General features: G+C 52.0%; 1 protein-coding gene and 1 long non-coding RNA gene across 2 annotated transcripts in view; both read right to left on the reverse strand.

Moving 5' to 3' along the window:
• Positions 1-22,180, reverse strand: part of XXYLT1 (xyloside xylosyltransferase 1) — a 161,636-nt gene that overhangs the window by 138,234 nt on the left and 1,222 nt on the right. The window lies entirely within an intron of this gene.
• Positions 2,680-8,986, reverse strand: LOC118006959. Its single transcript, XR_004678237.1, has 3 exons — positions 8,371-8,986; positions 3,288-3,290; positions 2,680-2,689 (listed from the first exon to the last, which is right to left on the reverse strand). It is a non-coding gene; the product is annotated as an uncharacterized LOC118006959 (long non-coding RNA).

The raw sequence follows: 22,180 nt of genomic DNA on the forward strand, positions 1-22,180 counted from the left end.
CATGAGCCAGTTTGCGGGCAGGCTCAGGAATCTTCGTTCAGAAACCAGCCATAAATGAGTCTACTGCAGGTGGTCCTCAGACCCTCAGAGAAGTGCTCCCCTGGACTCGGTGCCAGTCAGACGGCCTCAGGGTGCTGGTTGGGCTCAGCTCCGGCAATCACACTGCAGGAAGGCTGTGGGCAAATTCCCACGGCATGTCCAAATGAGAAGACCAAGGTGGCAAAAGGTCCAGAACCCTTCCCCTGAGGAGCAGCTGGAGGGTCTGTGGGTACGTGCCCTGGTGGGGATGTGCCAGATCATTCTCTCCAGTTCCTCCATCTCTCCCCACGCATGTTTTCACCACATTTTATTTTCTTGCCTGTAATGGAGAGAGGATAAATAGCAAAAGAATACCCCTACCCTCTTTCAAACCTTGATTCTCTGTTGACTAGGAGCCCCTAACAGAGGAATCGAGCAGGGACCCCAAGTTAGAACAGGCCACCATGATGGCAGGAGAGACGAACCCAGACTGAGGAACTGGACACGGTGCGCTGCGTGCCCAGTGTGGCTACACGAACGTTTCTTAGCCCTCACCCCGTGTTGCGCTCCCCACCTCCAGCAGGTAAAGAGATGAAGACCTGACGAGCACAGCAACATAAAGAGGCTGTGTACATGACAAGGGCAGACTTGTCATGTTGTCACCTACAAGACACTTGTTCGCGTGTCTTATAGGTGCTCTGCTCTGTAGACCTTCAAACACCCAGGCCCTCCCAGGGAATTTCCAGGATGACCCCGAGGAACTACGGCAAACCACCGGGACAGAGCCACATCCTCGGAAGGCAAAGAAGGATCTGAGAAAAGACGAAAACATGGAGAAGAGTGGAGAGAGACAGAGGAAGTGGCCCAGATGCTCCTCCGAGGCTGACTATGAATGAACCATAAGGCGACTCCAAAAGAAAAACGGGGGTGGGGGTGGAAAGGTCAGTGCTTTCTTCTGGACTCTGGAAGTGTTCATGACCAGCGAACAGCGACATCAGACTGTGGCTGCATGGCCCTCCAGACTGTGGCTACATGGCCTTCCAGATCTCCTTGCCACAGCTGAGGGGCGCATTAAACAGTTTCACCAGGCCACTCACCCACCACCTGCTGCTCTGGTCTCCGGGTCCCAGCTCCCTCCTCTCAACCCTGAGCAGTCACTCTTAAAAACAAATGCCTCAGTCACTCCCCACCTTTTCCAGCACTCCCTAAAGAACACATTTAGTGAGTTCTTTAAAACAATCCTTACATAGCAGTTACAATCATTTCCTAATTCGCCTCTTTTACAAATGATGAGGTTTGGTTTTTTACATGTAATGCCAAACTTCCTGACAGTCCAAGCCAATTTTCCACAATATAATGTTTTCCACCTCAAAAGAGAAGAGAAGGCATGAGACAGAAGGAAAGCAGTGGAAGGACGGAAGAGCTATTAGGTCAGAGAGAACGACAGCAACAGGACTGTCCTGTGAAACCTCAGGAGGAGCTGTCTGGTCTCTCCACTCACCCAGAAGTCCACTGACTGTAGATCTGGTAGGTCTTCTTGACCAGGTTCCCTGATCTGTTAAAATCCCCCATGACCTATGACCTCCCAAAGAACACTGCAGTTTCACCAGGACTGACACCCAAACGGATGCACTTAGCGGGTTCCAGCTTCAACCTGGCAGGCAGGAAGTGGCCCCAGGTGGGGGGCCTGCCCCACACTCCCTACCCGCTCAACCCCTCCCCCCCAGGTCCCCACTCCCCTGCTGGCTCTCTGGGACTGGGACACAGCTAGAGCCCAAGCAGGGATCCAGGGTACCCTCCGAGCTCAGACCAGTCAGACTCCAGGACGGCCTCCACCATTTGCCGGCTCTCCTAAGTTCCACGACACCCCTTGTCCAGTGCTCCCCACACCCACGGCGGGGCGGGGAGGGGAGGGCAGAGTGCAAAAGACAATTCTAAGAGGCACACAAACCAACCACTTTAATACTTATGGACTGATTTTGATATGTAAAATACGAGAAAATTAGCAAAAACACTTTAGAACTATGATTGCACAGACAGTACCTAAGGAGAGGCTAAGGAAAAAGATTTAAAGAAGAGTTGGTTTAAAATACACATTAAGTAGGTAATGCTGCAGGCAGTTATGGGATTTGGGCAAAAACCATGAAGGAAACATTCAAATGACCTGACTCAGGAGACACTGTTCGTGTCCATAACCTCTTTTTGGGGATGAGATGATGTGTTTAAAATGCCAAGCACAGTACCGACAGCCAGGAGATGTCCGTGGCGTGAGGGCCGGCCTCCCCCGAGGTCAGCCCCAGCGGGCGGCAGGACCGGATCTCCAGCAAGCCCTCCCGGAACCTCAAGCCACGCATCCCCCTGGCACGTCAGGACACCACACCGCTTTACCCCACCAGCCAGGCGCGGGCATCTGCGCATCATGGCACCACAGGGAAATGAGACGTGTGGTGGGCAGCCACGTGGACAAACATGAGCTCATCCAACCCTTGCCATGACTGTGCCCTTCATAAAGGGGACGTCGCCTGTCCAAGGTGACCCGCTGGTTGGCTGAGGCCCAGATCTGGGCCCAGGTCTTTCTGATTCTAGAATGCAAGCAACCTGCCAGTCACTAGGGACTGCCCTCGCCCCACCTTTCTTCCTCTTTTATTCCCTCACCAAGGGCAGAGACCCACTGCCTGGGGGTTGACATGTTTCCAGCCCTCTGGAGGCCACAAGTCTAGGTGTGAATGAAGTCTGGTGTAGAAAGCCTCGTCATGCTCCTAACCCAATAAGCACCCTTCTCCTGCAGGGTCCTGAATCCCGCACTCCTCCCCAGCCCACAGCTTCCTCTCTCCACTTGGCCAGGATGCTAGCCTCCTAAACAGGCCTTCCCTTCATTCTGTCCTCCACACAGTGGCCACAGTGGCCCTTCTCCACTCAAAACCCAGCCGCAGCCCCTCCTATCACCAGTCAAAGCCAGAGTCCTCATGGGCACCAGGGCTGTGCCTGGGTCTGCGGTCCTCCTGCAGGGCCTCCCCCACCACTCCCCCACTGCCACATGCAAGGCCTTGCTGCTCCCCGCACACGCCAGGCGACCTCCCACCCTGACTGGCACTCTTCCCCATGGTTGCACAGCCAACTCCACTCCTCAGGCCTCTGCTCAAAAGCCACCTCCTTAGTGACAGGGCCCCTGCCTCCCAACTAGCAATCATGACTGCCCCACACTCCCGAGGCCTCTTACCCTGCTAACATACTGTGTAACCTACTCACCTCCCAGGACGCTGCACAACTTCCTCATTTGCTTGTCATGGAACAACAAAGGGATGAAATGAAACCTAGCCTTTTTGAGCCCCTACCTCGCGGTGTCCCAGGCAGCAAAACAAACAAATGTTATTAGCTCATTTAATCCTCTTCCTGCCGGAACATAAGCTCCAAAAAGGCAGGATACTTCACCTGTTCTGCCCCTTTTGTTCATTGATACACCCAGCACGTATCAATGTCCTGGGGTACTGCTGAAACCTATTAGACACACAGGTAAGTATGGCTCAGTCTACATGGACCTTAAACATGCTCATTGCAAAGAAAGCAGTGCTCCTTTGTTCTGGCTTTCCTAAGTGTCCCCCAAGGACTAGCCGCAGCCTTTGGCTTCCCCTCTGTCGGCATTACTCTGCTTTGGCCCCTGGGATCTGAGGATCTTCCCTCAAACTGTGAAAACACAGACCACTTCACTGAGGAGATGGATTCATAGCACAGGGAAGAAACTGGTCATCAGGGAGCACCAGGCCACTGTCACCCTGCAAGGCAGCCCCCCAATCCCCACTCAGACCCAAGAGCTGCCCAAGGCTCAGGCCTAGCAGCCCATGGCTAGGAACAATTAGGATTCTGCTAATTGTACAAGTGGATGGGCAATACATGTGGAGCTAAGAGCTCACACGAGTCACCGATCCAACCCTCTCATTTCAGACGGGGGAAACTGAGGCCCAGTGAGGGGGAAGGGGCTCTCCCCAGGTTACACGGCAAATCACTGCCCCGAAGCCAGGCCTTGTGTCTTCTCAGACAGCTCTGCGGCAGTGGAGGTGAGACTCAGGGAAAGGCCAGTCCACCTCTAGCTGGAGGCACCCTCCTCTCTGCTCTCAGTTACAGATACCCTGAAATGCTGGGGAAGACTGGTCCAAGTCTCCACATGACTAGAAAGCTTGGGGTGGCACAAAGGAACACTCAAGTTTGCCCTGAAAGTTTCCCTCCTATCCTATTCCCCAAGTGGCCCTCAGGTTTCCACCTCCTGATGCAAAGGCAAAAGGACCCACCCCAAGAAAAGGGAGCCTGCACACCAAGTGCTCGCCCAGAGAGTGGGCGGCAGGAGCACCGCACTGGACAAGAGCTCACGAAGCCTCAGAAAGACGCACAGATTCCTGGGCCAGGAAATGCCTATCTAGGTGTGCGCTCTGGAGGAACCCAAGCACATATGTGTACCCAGACACATACCTGATGCTCACTGCAGCAATGTTTGGGTGACAAAAACGGAACAACCCAGCCACCTCTATTGGGAAAATGGACAAACAGGTGTACGCATAATGAAATCCTACACAGTAGTTAAAATGAGCAAATAAGACCCACATATATCATCTTGGATACATCCCAAAACCATAGGCTGAATGAAAAAAAGAAGTATCAGAAGAATATATATTTAATGAGAGTATTTTTATGACTGTTTAAAGGGCACATGGGTGGCTCAGTGGGTTAAGTGTCTGACTCTTGGTTTCAGCTCAGGGTCGTGGGATTAAGCCCCACGTCAGGCTCCATGCTCAGTGCAGAGTCTGCTTGAGATTCTCTCTCTCCCTCTCCCTCTGCCCCTCCCCCTGCTCATGCACATATGCTCTGTCTCTCTCTCTGAAATAAATAAAATCTTTACTATAACTGATTAAAATATAGAAAGCAATAAAAAATACACATATACAGGGTGCCTGGGTGGCTCAGTCGTTAAGCGTCTGCCTTCGGCTCAGGTCATGATCCCAGGGTCCTGGGATCGAGTCCCACATCGGGCTCCCTGCTCAGTGGGAAGCCTGCTTCTCCCTCTCCCACTCCCCCTGCTTGTGTTCCTGCTCTCGCTATCTCTCTCTCTGTCAAATAAATAAATAAAATCTTTAAAAAAAAAATACACATATACATTTTTGTGGGCACATATATATGTGATAAAAGTACAAAAACACAAATTCCATAAAGCTAACCCCCTTCTTGTGTGTGATAATGAACACCTCGGGAGGGGTAGGATGGGGAAGAAGTAGGAGTGGGCTTGAAGCTAGATCTATAATATCTTGTTTCTTTAAAAAAAGAATCTGAAGCAAGTACAGCAAAATGTTAGCACCTATCTAACCTATATAATAATAGCATAATCTATTACATTTTCTCTGGATTTTTCTATATTTTGGTGTGTCCTAACTTAAATTTTTAACATATAAAAAATAAAATACTGGGGCACCTGGGTGGCTCAGTTGGTTAAGCTTCTGCCTTTAGCTTAGGTCACGATTCCAGGGTCCTGGGATCAAACCTGCATCGGGCTCTCTGCTCAGCGGGGAGTCTGCTTCTCCCTCTGCCTCCCCTGCTTGTGCTCTCTCTCAAATAAATCAATCCCTTAAAAAATAAATAAAATAAAATACTAAAAAAATAAAATAGAATACTAAGAAGAGACAAAGTTGGGTTGTACAATGTAAATTAGCTATAAAACTCTGTGTAATAGAAAGCCAAGAGAGTGGGCACTGAGGAGTGTTACTGCTAGGTCCTGATTTTCAGATATAATTTATGGGCATAGGACCACTTCCAACTGTGACATGTTCCTTACGAAGAGTCAAGGAAGAGCTCAGGGAACGATTCAAAAGAAGGAAAACACACACACACAGATGTTCTCTGTGGCTTATTTAGAGTGTGAAAAATCAGAAACTCCCAGGACAGTCTACAAAAGAAAAATGACAATAACTGACAATACAACCGTACAAACAATAAGCACGAGACAAGACGGAAAGATGGGGAAACGTCCTCAAGCTGCAACCCCACACATGGGTCTTGCAGGAAGCACACAACCAAATGCCCTGGCTGCACCCAAAGTATGCCTGCGGTGGGCAAGACTCAAAGGCAACATGCAAGAGTACCGATGGCTCCTTGGGATTGGACGCACAGTTTTACACTCTCCCAGAAGCAGGTGTGGGTGGGCTCTCCGGGGCTCCATTGCCTGCTCCCCCCACCGCCCAGGGACTAGGCGGATTCCTCGGAATGGGATGCTTTCATGGGGCAGTGAGAATCCCCTTCCATATTTCCAGGCTAGAACAAACTCCTCAAAGATTTCCAGAAATCCATTCCAGATGCTGCACATGTCACAGAAAAGGGCTCGGGGGTCAGCAGCTCCAGAAACCAAGAGGTTAAGTGCAGGGTCCTATTTCATCTCCCAGAGCTAGCTGCTTGAGACAGAGCTTTTGCTTTAAGTAAAGAGAAATGCTCTCATTTTGCGTTTGTTCTCACAGTCTAGCAGCCCTCTGAGCAAGCCGGATTAGTATATAACTTTCGTTGCGCACGTTTCTGATCAAAGCAAAAGCTGCTCCGTGAGTCTGAAGAACAGACAAGTAAGTGGAATCAACCTCCATAAACATCTTACGTCCTCTGCAAATACTGCTCACTAACATCAATTAATTCTTTAGCTGTTTGCTCTGCACTGATGAAGGGAGTCACTAGCTAAGTTGAGTTTTAAACTGGAACACTTAGAAATGATGCTCTCAGCCAAGTCCCAGTGGTGCCCGCCATCAGCTCACACCATGCTGACTCCATGGGAGACTGCGGGGTGACCAGTGGACCCTGAGGACCCTGAGGCTGGGCACTGTGTGGCTGTGCTCCCAGAGGGCAGCCACCTGCCCCAGCCATCGGCCGGACCCCAAGTGGGCAATCAGGCACCCGAGATTCTGGCTATGACTCAGACGTCAGCAGTGGCTGACCGAGGCTTGCCAGTTCGCCAGTGCCCTGTCCCCAGGGACCCAGGACCAAAGGCTACTCTGAACTTATCTGGGTTAAACTCTACTATTCCAACCACAGGTTAAATTTACCTTAGAGCAGGTAGTCAGCAGCCAAAATAATGACCAGAGGGCACAGGCCCACTTCCCTACAGGGTATTTCCAAGTTACTGCCTCCTTCTCAGGAGCCATTCTCTTGAGCTGAAAGCTTGTTCCTTTACCACTGGGAGGAAAAAGGGGACCATAGAGCCTAACCCCACTGGGCTCAGTCACCATCTCACTCTTACCTGGCCTGTACACAGGATATAATAAAGTGTGGGGGCCAGGGGATCTCTGTGCCAAACTTGCCCTTTTATAAGACAAACCTGAGCATCCATACAGCCAACCTGAGCATGGCTACCTGTAGCAGGATCTGACCTGTGACATCGGATGAGCAGGTCCAGACCAGCAGGGCAGGCTCATGAGATGGTATTCTAGGAGTGGACCCGGGCAGGGTCTGGCTGCTGGAGGGCAGGACACATACCTGGACAGCATTCATGAGGAATAGGGCAGCCATGCCCACGGTCCAGAGCAAACATCTAGTATGTGCTGGGCACAAACAGGACTGTTAGGAACATTAATTCATTTAATTTCATTCCCACAACAGTGTTTTGAGGCAGGTGATATTACTGTGCCCCTTCCGCAGATAAGGAAGGAGTTCGGATAAGGCAAACAACTACCTACTGCCTCCTCAAGGGATGAGGCAGAATTGCATCCTGACCCAGACCCATCCATAGTCAGTACCATACTCACTCAAGAAACACATGCCCACCCCTACACTAAGCTTCGCCAGGAGGGAGATGAGACATAGACTGTATCCTTGAGCCCCGCACCCTGCTTGGCAGCTTCGCCAGGACTGCAGACAGAGCTGGAGATCACAGAGGCTTCAGAAAACCGATAAAGGCACTAGGCCTTCAGAGAGAGGGGGCTCTCCAGGCAGGGTGCTTGAGCTGCCCCTTCAAGGTAAGCTGGGCGGCAAAGCAGCAGAAAATGAAGTATCCTGAGCACCTACTGTGTATGTGTGTGTGTGTGTGTGTGTGTTGTGGAGCTCGGCTCACATAATGGAGCCCTGACACCCTGAGATCTTTTTAATAGACACCACTGGACTGCGGTTGATGGGGTGCAGACCCAGGCAGGGGACAGCAGTGGGATTCCTTCTACCACCACCGGGGCGCTGGGGCCTGCACCGGAGGAGGCCGGCTCCCCTCCACTGTGAAGCAGCTGCTCAGTGGGTGTGATGCAAAGCCATTCAGGGTAAACAAAACGAAGGCGTGTGCAGGGCAGTCACAGGTGGGTGAGGCTAAGAACAAAACCAGAGGACAAACAAGCATCCAGAGACCAGCACAATCCAGAACTGGCTTCGGAAACACACAAAAGGGAAAGCAGGCAGGGAGACAGCAGGGCAGGAGACATGGCTCCCAGACCCTTTGTCCACTGCCCAGCTGAGTGGCCTTAGGCAAGTAGCTTGGCCTCTCTGGGCCCCAGTTTCCTCACCGGTAAGATGAAGGGACAGGACTACACAACCTTCCCAGTTCTCTCCGGGGCTGACGTCCTCTGACTTGCTGCCAAACCAGGAAGGCGGAGTTCCAAACAGCACGGTCCTCAGAGACCCACACACTAACAGAGGCTCCCAGCTGGTTCCACAGAGCAGAACCTGGAGGAGTGAGACCTGCCCCACGCAGGCTCTGAGGTTCCCCTGCTCTTCGCAAGCCACCTAGCAGGTCCTTGACCTGCTGACAAGGGAAAGAGGATATGCATGTAAGGCCCCAGCGCACAGCAAGCACGGGGGCCACCATGCTCTCTGGGATCTCAGCACTCCCAGAGCCCTCCCCATGTGGAGAGACTACAATGACCCAGACCTCAGAGGCATGAGGGCAGAGTGCTTAGGAGTCAGAAAGACTGCTCAGCCACTTTGTGGCCAGATGACTCTGAGCAAGCTACTAACCCTGCTCTGGGCTCAGGATCCTCATCTGTGAAACCTCTTCCCGGGAGAGATTACGCCCTGCCTCACAGGGCTGATCACTCTGAGGATTAAATCAGAGAGCGAGGATAGAATGTAGCATGGTGCCTGTCACTTACGTGGTGGCAACGGCTGCTATCACCAATGACAAGGTCAATGGTAAACGTCTGAGAGAGCTTGCGTGACTCCATACTCCAAGCCAGGGGCAGCGGTCGCAGTTGAATCAGTATCTCCCAGAGAGGCAGGGGCAAGTCAGCAAGGAGGACCTGGCCAGAACCATTCCAGGAACAACCCCAGAAAGAGGTGAACCATGGCTTCAAGACCCCCCCACCCCCCCCCCAATCTCCTATCCTGCCATTCAGTAAAGGTCTAGAAAGGACTTGTCCTCTACACTTTCCTAGCACCCAGTAAGAGAGTTGTGGAATATTTATTCAGGGCTGAAATGTCCCTACCCATCTTACAGGTGAGAAACCGAGGCTCAAGACACTGAAAGGCCTTGTCAGTGGAAGCCAGGATCAGAGAGAGCCCCAGAACCCAGGAACATGATACCTGGGCAGGACTCTGCCCACCATACCTCAGCTCAAATTGAGTGCCAGCCCTAGGCACTGCCTACCAGCTGGGGGCTCTGGGCAGATCAAGTGGCCACAGCAGCCCCATCTGTGTAAGACAGAAACACAGGCCAAGCCCCTTCCACCTCCCCTAGATCAACATCAGTAGCTTTTCTTTCTTTTTTTTTAATTTTTTTTTTAAAGATTTTATTTATTTATTTGAGAGAGAGAGAATGAGAGACAGAGAGCATGAGAGGGAGGAGGGTCAGAGGGAGAAGCAGACTCCCCGCCGAGCAGGGAGCCCGATGCGGGACTCGATCCCGGGACTCCAGGATCATGACCTGAGCCAAAGGCAGTCGCTTAACCAACTGAGCCACCCAGGCGCCCATCAGTAGCTTTTCTTAGTAATACAAGGGGGAGAGCTCTGAAACCCAAAAGGATTCTCCAAAACACACCTGAATCTTCCCAGCTGGCCTCAGGTAGGATGACTTCCTGTCTGGAGAACCTACATTAAAAGGCACAAGAAAGTCTTCTTTAAATCGAGAGGCCTCCATCGGGGGCCAAGGACTCCACATGTCGGCCAGCCACATCCTACATGCGTCAGAGCATGCTCCCGGCATGTCGGAGAGGAACACAGAGGCCCGGCAGGCCGCTCACTTCCCCAAGGCCCCAGGAGACAGCCTCACGGCGGGCATGTATAGTGCACGGCCCGCGTGCACTCAAAACACCTCCTCCGGTTCAACAAACTTGTGCCGAGTCTTACTCCACCGAGGGCGCTGGGCTACACGACGTCCTGGAGACACAGAGTGAAGGACGACGCAGCGCAGCCCTCCAGGAGCTGGCAGAGGGGCCAACAGCAGCAGAGCGGGAGCTCAGAGGAGAAGGGCTAACCCGGAGATGGGCAGGGGACGGTCAGGGATGGCATCCTCCAGAACCTGATCTTGAAGAGTAAAAAGTGATGCCGATAAAGAAGGGAGGGACGGGTGTTCCAGGAGAGGAAGTGACGGAGCAAAGTGCCGGGGGCATGAATGGCTGGGGGCGCGCCCGAAGTCCAGGCAGCGCAGTAAGGCAGAGTGCTGACACCGCCCAGCCAGCGCGGGCTCCGAGGCTCCCTCCGACTCTTCTGGAGTCCTGACTGCCCAGGCTACGTCTGACTGCTGCCAACAGCCAGAGAGCCATGCACTCACTCAGCCAGATGGTGCCCTCTCCTTCTGGCCACGACTCTCCTGCCACGTACAGGAGACAAGGCCGGTCTGTTGCCCCAGCTGCCTCAGTTCCCCCCTCTGTAAGATTGGGAAGGTCATCTCCTACCGATTTACAATGCATGCACCTCCTCAAAGCTCCCTGAGTGCCACAGACAGACCCGCCATCCTCACAAAGCCGGGATCAGGCACACCTGGAATCCCCTGCCCTGGGTCTTCCTGCCCCCACCCCCCCAACAGCAGGTGGCCTGGGATACCCTGAGCAAAGCTTGCACTACGTCTCATCTTGTACAGGTTTTTCAAACAATGACTAATCCACTCGTCCATCTGCCAAAGCCTATGAAGCCCCTCAGACTCCCACACTGACCAGGATTCAAGGAACCTGACCATGCGGGGCAGGTTTCACAGAACCTGCATCCAGGACGGCCATGATGATCTGGCAACAGCAAGGTCCCTCACAGCACTCAGTGATGTATGAGCCATAAGGGGTGAGGCCCAAGACCCTGCGAAGAGGGATGGGTGGGAACAAGGGATATGAGCAAGCTCTGGGGATATGTGGGTCTCCCCAGTAGCCTGGCTTTTAAAAATCATTTAAGGTTTATACTTCACAGAATTCTCAAAAACTTTATGAACAATTACTGTGTGCAATCATACCGAGAAAACAAATCAAACACCATTAAGAAGAGATAAACAAACCTGAAAAATAAACAAGTTTGAACTAGAATCTTCTAGAAATTTCTAGAATTGGAACTTGTAGAAAGGAGCCTTCAGAGAGAAGACTCCATTCCCCAAAGACACAGCAGGATCATCCATGTTGCCTACATGAAGACTATAAAGCACAGACTCCAGCTTCACCACCCTAATGGGAAACAACAGCACCCACTCCAAAACAAAGGCCAAATCAAGTGGCATTTGCTGAGCCTCTGCCCAAAACCAGATACATGCTCAGCATGCTGGGGAAGGTAGAGATGAAGACTGGGGCCTCATCCTGCTAGCAGAACAGAGAAAGCGTGGGCACAATTGAATACCAAATGAGGTCAGTACCCAGAGCTTTCAGAGGGGGTACACAGTGCATTGTTAAGAGGGGTTAGGGAGTTGGAGGGGAGGGTCAGAGGAGAGAACATTGTAGTTTGGGGAACCGAGGAAGACTCAAAAGAACATGAGGACACCCTGTGCTACAGTCTAAATGTTTATCTCTACCCCCAACACCCCCCAAATTCAGATGCTGAAATCCTAATGCCCAGTGTGAGGGTATTTAGAGGTGAGGCCTATGGGAGGTGAATAGGTCATGAGAATGGAGCCCTCACGAGTGGGATTAGTGCTCTTATAAAAGAGACACCAGGTGAGGGCACAGCAGGAAGTTGGCAGTCCACAACCCAGAAAAGGGCCTTTGTTGGCACCCTGGTCTTGGACTTCCAGCCTCCACAGCTGTGGGAAATCAGTATCTATTGTTCACAAGCCACCCCGTCTGTGGCAGTTTGTTACAGCAGCCCCAACAGACGAAGGCATCATGAAATAAACCTGGGCAGAGCGCAGTTTTGCAAGCCAGCTGCACTGCCAGCCAATTGAATCAGTAAACACTGTGCTATCTCAAATGGTGAGGAAAGAGTCCCTCCTCCCAACACACGTACTCAGGTACCATTAGGAGAAGCCACCATTTATTAGCCAGTCACCTGCCACAGGTCAGGCCCCAAGCTGCCTCATTTTATCTCCTAGCCACCTGTGAGGTCACGGGTGAGGGGAAGGAGGCCAGGGGATTATCTCCAGGGTCGCGCCACTCCCAAATGCCCCAGACGGCATCTGCACCAGGGGCTCGGGCTCCGAGCCCGGTGCTCCCGCCCTGCCGGCCGGTACAGACACCACTAGCGATAGAAGCAGTGGTGAGCTCCAGTGAGGACAGGGAGGGGGCCAGAGGGGACAGTGTGTCCCGGCCGGCCCTCCCAGAGCAGGGCAACAGAGACCAGCCTCCAGGACACTTGGTCCCACCAGTGGGAGGATCACTTCCTTGGAGCTGCTCAACAGGAATCACCCCGATTAATAAAACAAATGGCTTTAATTTAAAGCACATTAAGTTAACAGCAGGCTCTGTGCCCTTGACAGGGCCTGGCTCCGCTGCTCTGAACGGGCACCTACAACAGGGGTGGGGGCACAGCGTTGCCAACAGTTAAAAAGCCCTGCTCCACGCAGTCCAGCAACACAGCCACAGTGACGGGCCGCCAGGAGGGGGGCACTGCACCCCTACCCACCAAGCCTGCCTCTCGGAGACACGGGCCACTCCCCCGACTTTCCACCTCGCACCTCGCACCGGGAGACCTACGACTCTGTCCCTACAGGAGCTCCTGGCGGGGGACAGGGGCCGCTCTGCCTTCACGCAGCTCTAGCCACGTTTCCCCCCTTTTTAAGCGGCAGGCCGCCTCCCTTCTCCCGGGGCGCCCAGCACGTGCTGGGTATGATGCGGCTTCCCGATGGATGCACCCTGGGAAGCTGGGGGGCTGTGGGCAGGGCCCGACCGGGGGTCCCTTGGCGGGAACAAGGGCAGGCCAGAGGCTCGGGATACGGGATGAGCAGACAGCCCCTCTCCACCATCCACGGGTCCCTCGGACTGTGCGGCCAGGAAGCACTGATGTCTTCTCCATCCGGAGGCAACCGTCCAGCTTCTGTTTCATCCACCTTTTCAAAGGGCCTCATCAAAGCCGGTTTACACCCGGCACAGGAAGGAAATGACCGCCCACAATCGCCACGCAGACTCCCTTTCATTTCAATCTTCCTCTCTAAAACCCGGGGGGGGGGGGGGGGGGCGGGGAACGCTCGTGGAGAAAGAACAAAAACAGCTCGGCTGGCGCCCCAGGCTTCGGTGGTGGGAGAGCGGCGCGGGCGGGCTCTGGCGCCCGGCTCCACCTGAGCAAACGCGGGGCGGCGGCGCCCTCCAGTGGCCGCGCGGAGCGCCGCACACGGCTCCTCGGCCCCGGGAGGGGACCCCGCACGGGGAGCAGGAGAGCAGCTCTCCCCTCACTGGGTCTCAGGGACAAGGCGGTGACAGGCTGGAGAGGCTGGTGGCCCAGTGTGGGCTGCACTCCTAAGCTACTCCACCTGCGGACCTCCTGGCCTGGAGACCGGCGCCCTCCAGCGCAAACCCCCAAGCAGTGGACACACCACATGCGTTCCCTCCAGTACTGACCCCAGGCCCCATTCTGGCACAAGGCTGCTGGAAAGCCAGCCCCCAACAACCAGCAGGGCTTCAGCCTTCCCTGTCCAGCCATAAAGATCCGTGGGGACACAGGGCAGTGAGGCCCAGTTGGGATGGGTGAACACAGGCCCAAACATAGGCCCTGCAGGGGGGTTAGGGTGAGCTGGCTCTCAATTCACTCTCCCAAAAGGGAGTACAGACTGCTGATAACACTGACGCCCAAACCGAAGAGCCTGGGCTGATTCTAACCCCAGCTCTGTGTGGCACTAAGTAAGTCACCGCCCCCTCCACCCAGGTCTGTCAGCTCACTGGGAGGACGCTGCACCCATAGGTTCAGAATTTCCTTCCAGCTCCAAAGCTTGGTGACTCTGCAGTGTTCTGGGAAGGCGAGGGAGACAGACGCTGCCCTTGCAGAGAGCACAGTCTTTGTTCAGACTGATGTAATTAATTATTTGGGGCCACTGGGCAGGGGGATGATACAGATTGCGAGGTGGGCTACAGGCCAGCCCTCACTGGCTCCCACTCTCGTGGGTGTCGCCTCCTCCCTAAAGCATGATACAGCCCAGCCCCATGACTTAGTCTGGGAGCTCAAGTAAGTCTCCTGATCCATCAGCCTTGGGGGCTCCTTCACCTGTCACAGTGATGCTCAAATGAGATGTTTGTAAAAGCCCTTTTATAAACTCTAAAGTGCTGAAATGTTACTATTATTCTCCTAATCAAGTCTTCATACAAGTAACATTGCCTCATTGATTTTAGAAATAACATTACTATATACATCCGAAATTTCTAAACTATATTCTTCAGAATACAAGCGTTTCCAGAGATGCTATATAACATCTTTCTGGGTGGGGCGGGGAGTGTCCAGGTACCTGGGTTTTCTTGTAAAATGCATTTTGGTAAACACATAAGAAAAATATCAAATACATGTGTACAGTTGTCCTTATCAATATGTAATCATCTTGCCATTAGTCATTGGGGAAATGCAAATCAAAATCACAATGAGATGCTACTTCATACCCACGAGAATGGCTATGATCAAAAAGACAACAGCAAGTAATGGTGGGGATGTGGAGACTCTGGAGCCCTCATACGCTGCTGGTGGGAATGCACAATGGTGCAGCCGCTTTGGAAAACAGTCTAGCATTTCCTCCAAGGTTCACATATGGCCTAGCCATTCCATGCCTGGGTATATACCCAAGAGATGTGAACACATATATCCACACAGAAACTCATAAACGAATGTTCACAGCAGAATTATTCACAATAGCCAACAAGTGTAAACCACCCAAATGTCCATCAAATAATGAATGAATAAATGTGGCAGGTCCATACAATGGAATATCATGCAACCATTAAAAAGGATGAAGTACTATCCATGCCAAGCAAAGGAAGCCAGATACAAAAGATCACATACTGAATGAGTCCATTTTTATGAAATGTTCAGAACAGGCAAATTTATGGAGATAGAAAGCAGTTTGTGGTTGCCAGGGCTGGGGAAAGAGGGGAATGGGGAGTGACTGCTAACGTGTATGGGATTTCTTTTGGGGGTGATGAAAATGTTTTGGAATTAGTGGTCATGGCTGAACAATCTTGTGAATATTAAAAACCACTGAACTGTTTATTTTAAAGGGGTGCATTTTATGGCATGTAAATTCTAGTTCAGTTTTTTTAATTGCAAAAAAGAAAAATGTGATTATCTGTCTTTTTAAAAATGATCAATGGGAACAGAAAACAGAAAATTGTGAGGAATTCCTGATGTCCAGCTTGAACATTACATCTGTGCCCTGAGGCCCTCACAGCATTTACCAACCACCCATATATCAGTGTGAGTCAGCTCTAGGATGGTCCCCGACCTATGTTATGGGCTTTGCCTTATAACACATTATCTGTGGTATTATCTATGGAATTATCCAGAGTGTATCGTATGGGATACAGTAATAACCATATAAAGTTATTCCCTACAGATCAATGACTGAAGTTTTTCCTGAGAAACACATATCAGCACACAAACTACTACAGTTGTTTCATGAACATACTATAATTTAAAAGAGCTCCACTGGCGAATGGGTTTGGTAACGCAGCAAGGTTCTCTAAATTCTGTAGTAAGAAATGTCAGCCTATCTTTCCGAGAGCCTCTCACTGCAGGAGGCATTTCTCAGACCCCCTCTTCCCCAGACTGTCATAACCTATTTGAGTCTCGTTCATATGCAAGGTACCTGCTGCTCTGACGGGCTGGGAGAAGCTGCCTTTCAGTGTCGCCCGCTCGCCATGAGCATCATCGTGTGGCAGCCTGCGTGGCGGTCTTTACGCTTCTGCCAAGCCCCAACTATGAGCTGAGGTTCTCATCTTTTCAAAGCCACTCAGTGTTGCTCCTGCCGAAGCTCTGGCAATGTCCCGGTGTGCCCAGAGCTTCCACCTCAGTCCTCAGCACATGCTCCCCCTGGAATCCAACAACTGCCTTACGTGTAGAAAGCACGCGGCTTCCTTCTCCTTCCTAACCTGTCATCTGGGGACTGAGCAACCCAGCCTCATGCTCTGAGGAAGATGGGGTTCGGCAGAAGAGGGGCAGATCACTGAGAACTCCGATAGGATTTCCTGGGTTTAGCTAAAACAGCCATCAGTCAGTCAACTGTGACTATTGATGGAGAGCCTCAAATGTGCCAGGAACTGTGCTAAGAATAGGATGGTGGTGGGGGAAAGAGGGAGCACCTCTGTTTCCACTGTTCCGTGCCTTCTACGTGGGGGGCTCGCCACTAGACCGGCACTCCTGGCCTCTTGCTCCCCACTACACACACTAACACCTCCCTTAAGGTAGGAGGAGAAACTGAGCTGATGGGTGAGTTTGGAAGGCATGCCTGCCCTGGCCCCCTCCTCTACTTCTACTTCGCCCTTCATCCTCTCCTCTCCCTTCCCCTTCTTTCTCCCCTCCTCCCCTCTCCCCTCCCCTCTTCTGGAATTACCTGTGGAAAGCCTGCCCACCCCTGCAGGGAGGCCAGGGCTGTCTGTCCCTCCAGAAGTCTGTCTGATTCTTGTGTTTCAGGTTAGCAGGCTGCCTGTCCCCAGTCTCTCTATCATTTCCAACTTAGGCCAGAAATAGGAATGGCATTTATGGGGTTCCTGCCGACCTCAGCAGATGAAGAAGGGAAGCGATGTCCCGCCCTCATGGAGATTATGTTCTAGTAGGGAGAGGAAGACTGCAAATAAATAAAAGGATGGTTATTTTCTCAAACATGCAGAGCACACTCCCACCTGCAGCCTTCCCACACACAGCTCTAGCTAGAGCTCTCTCTCTTCTAGATGTCCAAAACCCCATACTCTCACTTCCCTCCGTCCCTGCTCAAATGTCACCTCATCAGTGGGGCCTTTCCTGACAACCTCGACCCGCCAACTGCCCCTCCCTGGACACATACACTTCTTATGTCCTTACCCTGCTTTGCCTGCTCTAAACTTCTCACAATCTGACTTGCTCTACCTGTACTTGTTTATCTGTTTAAAGTCTCCCTCATCCCCCACAACCCTAGACTGTAAGCTCCACGAGAGCAGAAACTTGGTTCCATTCCCGCTATTCACAGGCACAGAGTAAGCGCTCGTCTGTTGAACGAATGAAGGAACGAACAAATGAATATGTGCTACAAACAAACTGATGCGAGAGAGGATGAGGGCCCAGGTGGGGGCTGCTTTAGAAAAGGGGTTCAGGGAAGGCCTTTCGGAGTGGCTACCATCTGAGTGATCACACAACGAGAGCATGGGAAACACCACAAAGAAGCAGTACTGGGCACCCCTGGGGTGGGGGAGCCCCGCCAGGCCTCTGCAGGGGGTGCTGGCCACCCCAAATAGGAGGGAGGAGAGAACCCCAGGTCATGTCAGCTGAGCGATGCCGGGTGCTCCGGGGCCTGCTCCCTGTGTTGATTTCCCCAGAAGTCAGCGCGGTGGGGCCATGCTGTGAGCCTGGATCCATGAGCGACTCGGCAGCACTGGGCTGAGCGTGCTACAGAATGATGGCATCAAATCCTTGCTGCTACGCGGGAGGTGGGGGGTGTCTGATCCTCATTTACAGACGAGGCTTCGGAGGCCCTGAGCGGCAAGGTGGAGGACCCGCGGTTACCCAGCTAGTAACTGGCCAACCGCATTTGAAACTCAGAGCTGTCTCACTCCCTCGGGCCATCTCATGCCTAACCCACCCACCGCATTTTTGCAGCAAGACAGGATGAACATGAGTGTGACGCTCAGCAGTGTGGGTCTCTGGATGGCAGGGGCTGTCCCGGACCCACGTCTGTGTCCCCTGTAGCTGTGAATCCAGGGCCCCATATACAGCAGGTGCTTGGTCAGGCCCAGGGTGGGCTCCTAAGGGGTGGGGTAGGGATGGCTGGTCGTCTACCCCAAAACCTGCTCTCCTCTCCTTTCTGATTAACAGAACTCCTACTTTTAGCAGAGGACTCTTTTTTTTTGATTCTTCCTCCATCCTGCTACAACACAGACATGATGGCTAAAGCTGTACCAGCCAGCCTGGCCCACAAGGCAAGGGTCACTCCCTAGGGAGAGTGACATGGGCAGCTACAAGGAGCCTAGCACCCTCATGACTTCGGGAAGCCCCCATGGCACCAGGAATGCCTACCTCTGGACTTCCATTTGGATGAGAAATAAAGCTCAATCTTGCATAAGCCACCACAATTTGGGGTTTCCATGGCATATTCTATCAAACCTGATAGAGCAAGGAAGGCTGGTGAAAAAGATAAGTCTCGATGTACATCTAGAAGTGTAGGATTCCTCTTGACAAACAGAATGAGGCAACAGATGGCTCAGAAGCAGAGCAAGCAAAACCCCATGAGAAGGGACAGCTTGGGATGACAAGTGAGCCGGAGTCAGGAGGTCCTGAGTGGAAGTGGTATCGTAAAAGCAGCATTTGTGCAAGATGGACGTAGCAGCCTTTCCCAGGCCAGCAGAACCAGGAGCGCCTGGAGGACAGAGAGCAGTGCAGCCAAATGTTTCCTGACTGCCCACTGTGTGCCAGGCACCATGCTCCCAGCGAAGGCTGCACAGACAGGATGGCTGAACTGGGTCTGGAAGGTCGGCAGGAGAGCCCCCGGCGCTCCTGTGTCCCCTCAGGGCAGTGAACTCCCCCACCTGCCTCTGCAGCTCCATACAAATTCAGATTCCCAGGTCCCACAGGCGGGGGCGGGGCCCAGGACTCTGAACATTTAATAAGTGTACCCGCGGGATTCTGATGCAGTCAGACCCTGGACCTATTTATACAGGCTAGCAGCCCCTAACCTGATGCCTGGAACACAGCAGGTCTGGATGCTTGTTATTTGGATGCTTATATACATGAAGAAATAATAGACTTCTGTACTGTTAGGAGACAAACCAGTAGATTTCAAAAGATTTTCAATAATAATGAAAACAAGATTTTTCTGGTGCAGTGAATGGTTTTTTAGCTAATATTTAATTAGTCAAAATATAATCTGAGGTCACTAATAATGTTCTGTGATCTACTTCTGCAACCCGTTCAGCTAAAAGGTATTTCAGTTTCACTTGAAAATGGCCTTAGAAGAGACCTCTGGGTGTGAGCACAGTTCCCACGCTGGCTCGCTGGAGCTCTGCTCTGCAGCTTACAGACGTGGCAGAGCCCAAGGGCCCACACTGACGGAGGAGGCTGTCTCCAGACAGGTGGCTGGGCGAGGAGCTGCCTTCCTCGCCCCCAAGCTGTCCTCACACACTTCAAGGCAACTCTTCTCCCGGGAGTCAACTGTCCTTATTACCTGACCTTACAAGACAGAAGTGCTCCTTAAAGAAGAAACATGGTATATGATGATTTCACTCATATGTGGAATTTAAGAAACAAAACAGATGAACATAAGAGAAGGGAAAGAACAGTAAAATAAGATAAAAATGGAAGGGGAGGCAAATCATGGGAGACTCAACTATAGAGAACAAACTGAGGGTTGCTGGAGACAAGGTGGGTGGGGCATGGGGTAATTGGGGAATGGGCAACACTGGGTGTCATGTAAGTAATGAATCCCTAAATTCTACTCCTGAAACCAATACTACACTATATGTTAACTAACTTGAATTTAAATAAAATCTCAGAAGAAAAACAAAGAAGAAACAGGGTAGAAAGGGAAAAACACTGACCTAGGACATGGGTCTAGTCCTAGCCAGGTCAGTAACTCGCAAGTGGCCTCGGGCAAGTCTCTTCACCCATTGTGCTATGTGCTCTTGAAGGTCCCTTCCAGCCCTGATGCAACCAGGGTGAGAATTTCTACAGTTTCCTTCTTCCTAATTAATACTGAAAGATTAATTGTTCGTATAAAATGCACTCCCATATGGAAGGCATGATGTTCAGTGCTGGGGATACAACATGTAAGAGAAGTCAGGGTCCATGCCCTTTGTCTTCCTTGTCTTGAAAGGTAGACATATATTTCATTCAATAATTATATAATTACAACAGTGATAAATGTTACTTGGTGCTATGGGAGTGTGTAATGGGCGCTCAGGAAAGGTTTGCCAAGGAAACAACATTGACACTGAGACCTGATTGCAGAGCTAAGGATGGGGGTCGGGGTAAGGAGCCACTCGAGGCAGAGGGAGAAGCATGTGTGAAGTGATGCCAGAAAAAGCATTCCTTTCAGGAATATTCCAAACCTGAGGGAGAATCAAATGACCAATAAAATGAAGCCAACCTTTGAGTACCATATATTTAAAGAAAAAAAGAGCACCTTTTATCAAAAACAGAGAACAGACTCAAAATCTGACCTCGAAACTAACAGGAACGATTTTATGCCGAAACTGATAAACTCTTCTCCGACCACAACCGTCCAGCTACCAAGCCCCCAGACCCTCATTGGCCATGCCTCAGCACAGGTACTGTCAATTCCCTCAGATCGTCCACAGCTGCTTCCAGGCCTTGGTGACCTCTGGCTGTCCGAACCGAGCACGGCAGAGGGAGGGAGCATGAAACACAGACACCGCGATGGGGACCTGGCCCTGAGGCCAAGATTGCTGGTGCTGACTATGTGCCGGGCATCATGCACGGGCACGGGAGATAAGACCCGATATGTTCCTAGCACCAGGGGACACCAGGGAGGAGGAGGGAGAGGAAGACGTGCCTTTCAGATGGGGTTTCCCTGGAAGGCTCCAAAGAGGGGATGGAATCTGCAGATGGCCGAGACCTGGAGATGGAGAGAGAAAGAGTCTCCTGACAGCAGCTAGAAAGCCCCGAGTGCACAAGAAGTTGTGGCTGGAGCTTGAGAGAAAGGGATGGGTAGAGATCTGGCCCGAGTTGCTACCTCTGACTCCATGAAGTGAGAAAATGACAATGGTGGTCTTCAGGGTAGAGACCCAGTCAAATCCCAGCTCTGCCCAGAATGGCCCTTTGATCAAGGGCCCTTGGTTTTCTCAAGCATTAGAGTCAGAGTTTCTCAAGCATTAGAGTCCTAGGGATCACCCAGGACAGGCTGCCAGGTCTCAGCTTGAGATTCCAGTTAGGTAAACTGGGATGGGCCCCAGGCTGAAAAACCCCAGGTCAGACAGTGGGTCAAGGACCTGGATTCTTGGCCTCCTATAGCATGAAGTCCAGGGCCCTGGGGCCCTTCCCTGACTATGGTGGGTGCTCCGGACAGGCTTACTTGTTCTGGGCAGGAGACAGATCTTGTGTGCTATGGGGAGAAGCGGGAATGGAAAGCGGTGGAAGGCTGGGCATGGACTGTCCCCAAGTCTAGGGACATTCCAAGGAAGGTGAAAGCTAAGTAAAGAGTGGCCAAGGCCCCAGGAGGGAAGGAAGGACATCCTAGGCAGAGAGTACATCTTGTGTAAAGGCACATTCAGCACAATCAAGATCTAAGGTGCACATAGGAGGACGAGAAGCAAGGCTGGAGAAGAGGGCCAGGCCCACAACACAGACAGACCTCCTTGAAGTTGGGACTTGAGCTGTCACAGACCCCTGAACCCTGCAGGATCTTGGCAGCAGCTCCCCTTGTCACTTCCTGGGCGCAAACACATGGGACATTACTCTTATCTCACAACCCCTTCCCCCACCATCAGTCTCCATCCTTTAAGACCACCTACTAATCCTATCAAAAAATCAGACCTTGGATCCCCTCTGTGCAACTATTAGGTCAAAATGAGGCTAGCAACTTGACTGAAGCAATTAACACTAAGCCAGGAAACTAACCTCTGACAAGCAGAGCCAGGAGATCATGGGAGATGATGGAGAGAGATGGGATTTGAGCTGCCACGGAGGCAGGTTGGTCCAG

Source organism: Mirounga leonina, unplaced genomic scaffold (genome assembly GCF_011800145.1).
Source record: "Mirounga leonina isolate KUSES-001 unplaced genomic scaffold, KU_Mleo_1.0 Mir_115, whole genome shotgun sequence".
Lineage (NCBI taxonomy): Eukaryota > Metazoa > Chordata > Mammalia > Carnivora > Phocidae > Mirounga > Mirounga leonina.